The 5988-nt window shown below is 31.6% G+C and overlaps 1 protein-coding gene across 2 annotated transcripts in view; it reads right to left on the reverse strand.

The window, feature by feature from the left end:
- LOC106457163 (Kv channel-interacting protein 1-like) overlaps positions 1 to 5252 on the reverse strand; it is a 108906-nt gene extending 103654 nt beyond the window's left edge. For both annotated transcript variants that reach the window (XM_022382988.1, XM_022382986.1), the window contains exon 1: positions 4866 to 5252. The gene's annotated coding sequence lies outside the window, so the exon portion shown is untranslated. The remainder of the gene's footprint in view (positions 1 to 4865) is intronic.
- Positions 5253 to 5988: the final 736 nt, after the last annotated feature.

Raw genomic sequence — 5988 nt, forward strand, 5'->3', positions numbered from 1 at the left:
TGTTTATTGTATTATCCATACTACAACTTATAGGCTGGTCCTACATTTGGTTTAATAATAGCTGGTTCAACAATATATGGATAAAGATCTACTTTGTTTATTGTATTATCCATACTACAACTTATAGGCTGGTCCTACATTTGGTTTAATAATAGCTGGTTCAACAATATATGGCTAAAGATTTACTTTGTTTATTGTATTATCTATACTACAACTTGTAGGTTGTCTTACATTTGGTTTAATAATAGCTGGTTCAACAATATATATGGATAAAGATTTACTTTGTTTATTGTATTATCTATACTACAACTTGTAGGTTGTCTTACATTTGGTTTAATAATAGCTGGTTCAACAATATATATGGATAAAGATTTACTTTGTTTATTGTATTATCTATACTACAACTTGTATAGATATACACCTATATATAGGTTCAACAATATATATGGATAAAGATTTACTTTGTTTATTGTATTATCTATACTACAACTTGTAGGTTGTCTTACATTTGGTTTAATAATAGATGGTTCAACAATATATCTACTTTGTTTATTTTATTATCTATACTACAACTTCTAGATTGTCCTATAGCCTGTCTGACAATATTCAATATAACAATATACGGATATATAGATCTACTTTTCCTACTGTATTATATATACTGCAAATTGTGAGCTGTTCTATATTTTGGTTATCTATATCCACTACAATAGTATACATGGAGAAATTTCTACTTTTTCTATCAAACCCTTCACATTGCGAACAACAAATAGGAAAAGTTCTACTCTTTCTACGGCAACCCCCCCCCCCCCAAGTTGGTCTTTGTAAAATGGTCTACTGTGATTATCTTTATATATTATAATATAATGAGTGGAGACGGTTTTACTTGCATATGTATCAACTTATTTACTGTTTGCCTTTACTTTTTCTTTCTTTCTTTCTTATTTTTTGAGTCCCGAGGTTGTTTACGACCGTTGGAACACTTTAGATGCTGATACATCACTTAACTACTACTTTGCGGAATAATAAGTGTAAAACTAGTCTTTTCGGTTACCAAAATGTACTTACGAAGTAGTTCTAGAAACTGCCGCAGTCGTTCTTACTATACTCTAAAACCCGTTGTTTTAAAGCTATCTTGTCCATTTGGTTTATTAAGGCAACATGGTTGAATTAGTGGCTGACTTGAACACAGGAATGATTTATATTTGTATGCAGTGGCCGAAATTTCTAAGATCAAATAAAAATTATTGTTTTTAATTCAGTTCTTTATCATTCTTTTCGTTTTAGGCAACGACTTTTAAAACATTTTGTAACAACATCCTTCTTATGCGCGTGAAGAACAACAACAACAATAGAAAATCGTGACACCTGCGATGTTGAACATATGTGCTCAACAGGTACAAGAGTAGTTCAGTGTTATACGGTAACACCTCCACGGTTATACGCCATCACCAAATTCACCTTCGAGTGTTAAAATGAGCTCAATCTGATACATTTCATTACTTCAAACCTCTAATTCGATACGAAAAAAAAAATGTATGTCATAAAATGTTTGCCTAAGTATGTCTCCCATTTTATTTTCAAGAATATTCATGTGCATTTAAAAACAACCATTGATATTACGACATGCCAATAAATTAATATGTTAACATTGGTGTAACATTTCAACCACTAAAGCAAGAATCCAAAACGTTTAAAAGTTATATCTAGGTGTTTATGAAGCTGTTTCTTACACGCATCTTTGTCGACTAAACAAAATATACCTTGCAGACTTCTTCAAATCGAGCATTTGTATTCTAAATTTAGGCAAGTCGTTTCTGTAGACAATCTGAATTGAAATGATGCATTAACTTTTGGGAAGGTAGGAAAACGACACAACACATAGAAAACTGGAAGAACGACCTACCAGAATTACAATGGGTAAATTACTGCTTAGTGAGCTAATTTGATGAATATTGCGTAAGATAGGAAAACGACACAACACATAGAAAACTGGAAGAACGAAGTACTAGAATCACAATGGGCAAGTTACTGCTTAGTGAGTTAATTTTAATGAATGTTGGAACGTTAAACTTCACACTTTATTACCGTAATACGTTTCGATATTCTGAATTTCACTGGTGCTCTCTCTCTCTCAAGTGTAATATAACTAACATGCTTGTGACTGTAATAACATTAAAATTTGGGGTTCGATTGACACATTACAGTTAGCCTATTCTGCCCCTTTTTAAACCAAATAATTTGTTTCTATTTGCGTTTTAATTTTGCACTTACCAATGTAACATCTGAAGGTAACAAAGATAATACCTTTAATGTAAATATCATGACTCTACCTTACTCATAAAGGTATGGTTTTAGGCTATATCTAGCAAATATAAAAGTAAATTTTAGTTGTGGAAAATATTTAGATTAAAATGATGCTAAATGGTTTTAATGTGACTAAAATAATATTTTATTTTTGAAAAAACACTAAACGTGTAATGTAAAGGCATTCCTTTTTAGTTGGGATGCTGACGTACTAGCTCTGGAACTTCAACAAGTTGTCAACCTTTAGAGATACATTTATTCTGTATAAAACACTTCAGGTTCTATTTTTAGTGAAATCGAACATCCTTTGTAATCCGACATGTTAGAAATTATTTATTGCTCAGAATATATGGTATTTGCAATAATGACAATGTTGCAGTTGGGCATTTTTATTCAGAACGTACGGTATTCACCATAATGACAATGTTGTAGTTGAGCATTATTGTTCAGAACGTACGGTATTTGCATAATGACAATGTTGTAGTTGAGCATTATTATTCAGAACGTACGGTATTTGCATAATGACAATGTTGTAGTTGAGCATTATTGTTTAGAATGTTATATATCTGCCATAATGACAATGTTGTAGTTAAGCATCATTATTCAGAACGTTAGGCATTTGCTGTAATGACGTTGTAGTTGAACATCATTATTCAGAACGTATGACAAGAATCACAAATATCCACTGTTATCTCATGGTATTTGTATTTGATAAGTTCATCACAAAAACGTCTTAAATGTTTCACTGGTGGTAATGGTAGGATAATATTTTATGTAGAACGTTTATGACCTTAATATTTCTTTTATTTGAGATAGTGTTAAAACAGAAAAGAACAAAGGACCACAAACCTCTCAACACGTTCTCTACATGCTTATAAATCGTTGTTAGGCAATTTACTATTCAAATACTTCCATATTTCTGTTCCTTCTTGAAATTAACTTAAGAATCTAATTTGTTATATTATTTTTCTGTCATTCTAAACTTCACAATTCATTATGTATGTTTTTTCTCGAAATTAACTTAAGAATATAATTAGTTGTATCATTTTACTGAAAATTTAAACTTCACAATTCGTTGAAAATTCAATTTTTAATTTCAACTAGCCTGAATGTTTCTTTGAAACGTTCCCATAGATGAAGCTTCTTGATATGATATGATACAGCTGTAAACTGTCTATACTGTTCTAGACATCTGAAACGTTTGCTGTAGAAGCATCAAACTGGTTTACTGCAGCACATTGAAAAAGCAACAAGACATCTACACAACATGTTGGAACTGCTCATACGGCTTGTTGTTCATGACGCTTTCAGTAAACATCTGTTTTTCACATGTTGTATCTCATTTGTTGGTTAAAAGGGTATAAAGTACATAGCTGTATTAAAATAATTTATATTAGTAGTCGATACTTCTAAATTCGACTGAGACCATATAGAACCAATAGAAAATTATATTTTATGATGAACTAAAATATCAGTAGCTTTTATATTTAAATCTTTAAAAACCTTAAATATTCTGGCGTAGTAGAAGGTAGGGGAAATATGGTAATTAACTATGATGACCCCAGTATACGGAAAGTCAAAAATTATACATGACGACAAGAAAAGTAAACTGTCAAATAAAATTTGTCGTGTTAAACAAACACTTATAAAGATAAATCAAGCTTTAAATTCGTCCCTTCTTGACCTCTTCAATCGAACTGATACATAAAAACAAATACTGAAGTGAGTGCACGTAAATGACGGTTTTATTAAATATAATAATAATACACTTTCTGTCATTATACAGTAGTGAGATAAAGTGCAGTAAATTGAAAGCGATAAAATTCATGAGGTTAGGAAAACATGTAGATTCCAAAACTCAATTTAAATATGAAACCCTTTCACCCTAACACTTTTGAAAGGTAGTCCTTTCTTCATCAGTTTTTGCCCTTAATGAAGAAAGTTCCACCTGTCGAAAGAGCTCGGATTTATAATAATATTTCCAGAAATATTGTATTCGTATCGATTTTGAAGAGAGGAGTTGGAAGCCTGCTCAATAAAATAGTGTTAATTATTGAACCAGAATGCTTATTCTGCTATTATATTTTATCATTGATGTACTCAAGTTACTGCAACCATTCATAGAATTTAATACACTTTATTGTTTAAATCTATGGTAGATGATTAGGTGACAGTTGAATAATCAACAAATAAAAGAAAGTCTGTGTCTACCCTCGGATTTTATTGTTGTAATTTCTTAAACTTACCGCTGTCCCACCCAGGGGACTAGTAGGTAGAGAGTGGGAACAGACCCTTGCTACGTCACTGCTTGAATAGCTTATTCTGTCACATGTTTATTTGTAACTCAGAATTCAAAGTAATGTCGACGATAATTAATCATCTACGAAAAAATACTTTGAATTATACTGTGTTTTTAACCACATAAGCCTAATTTTATAAAGCATAAGAAACAACGTCTACAAAAACAAAAATGTAGCTGCGTCTTACATTTTTCTAATTGCTTTTTAACGATGACTTTCTAGGACAAACAATAAAATAGATGAACAGAAGAAACCTACCATTTATCTCTTTAGGTAAAAATAATCCCTAGCACTTGATTATAAAATCCGCCCAGAAAGTGGTCCACTGTGATTAACTCTGACTTGACGAGGATCGGGTAGAATCTGTTCGTTCTTTACGTCAATGCTGCGGTAATAACGTTGCAAGTCCACGATGCTGTGTGTGTGAAGCCGTGCTGAAGCTTTAGAGAACACATGCACTAGGTAAATACTTGTGAACACTTGTCAAAATAAAGTAGTAGAAAAACATACCATAAAATTCAAAGGCTATTCATATCTAAGAATATGTATATATTACGATGTAATTATGCCTAGGTATAAACGCTGCCACCATCGACTTGTAAGAAGGACGCCTAAAGCTATTAAATGAAGTGAATACTAATGTCTCTGAAGATAGAAGTTCAGAGAAATAAGAAGTTTGGCAACTTGGGAATTCTGTAGTGACAAGCCAGTAGCTGTCTGAGTGTAGCTATACTTCCCTGACTCAAGCGGTAGTGGATGGGGCTGAAGTGGTAAAGAAACAAGAAAAAATTAAACAAATGATATTTTAAACACATTGCGTCAGCACTCTCGTAAGGTGTCTTGCCTGAAACAAACTAGGTACGAAGATCACTCGTGCTTATAAGAAACTCTTAAGTTCCTGAAAGCAAACTAAATAATAAACAGCTTAAACCCTCTGTTCGAAGGTGTTAGGTAATACTAAAAAAATCAAAACAAAGTAACGGAAGCTGATCGAAAGTTGATGTTTTTGTTGTTGTTCTTGTTTGTTGTTGTTTTTAAGTTTTAATATTATATCAGAAATTGCAACTTTACAATTTTGTTCCTGCTCCTATAGTTTAGCAATAACGATACAAATTTCACTGTGAAAAAGAAGATATTTGAAAATACTTTAGTGAATATCATCAGATATAAATATCTCTGCTGGACAATACTTAAATATCAGAACCAATACAAAAACAGAATAAAATACACTTTAGATATAAGCAGAATTTGCTTCAACTTCTTAGATTTCTAAAAACGAAGAATTATATTGTCAACTATTTATTTAGTAACCAAACATGATCTATTGTGCCAACTATTTATTTAGTAACCAAACATGATCTATTGTGCCAACTATTTATTT

The sequence above is a fragment of the Limulus polyphemus genome, unplaced genomic scaffold (genome assembly GCF_000517525.1).
Source record: "Limulus polyphemus unplaced genomic scaffold, Limulus_polyphemus-2.1.2 Scaffold298, whole genome shotgun sequence".
NCBI classification, from domain to species: domain Eukaryota; kingdom Metazoa; phylum Arthropoda; class Merostomata; order Xiphosura; family Limulidae; genus Limulus; species Limulus polyphemus.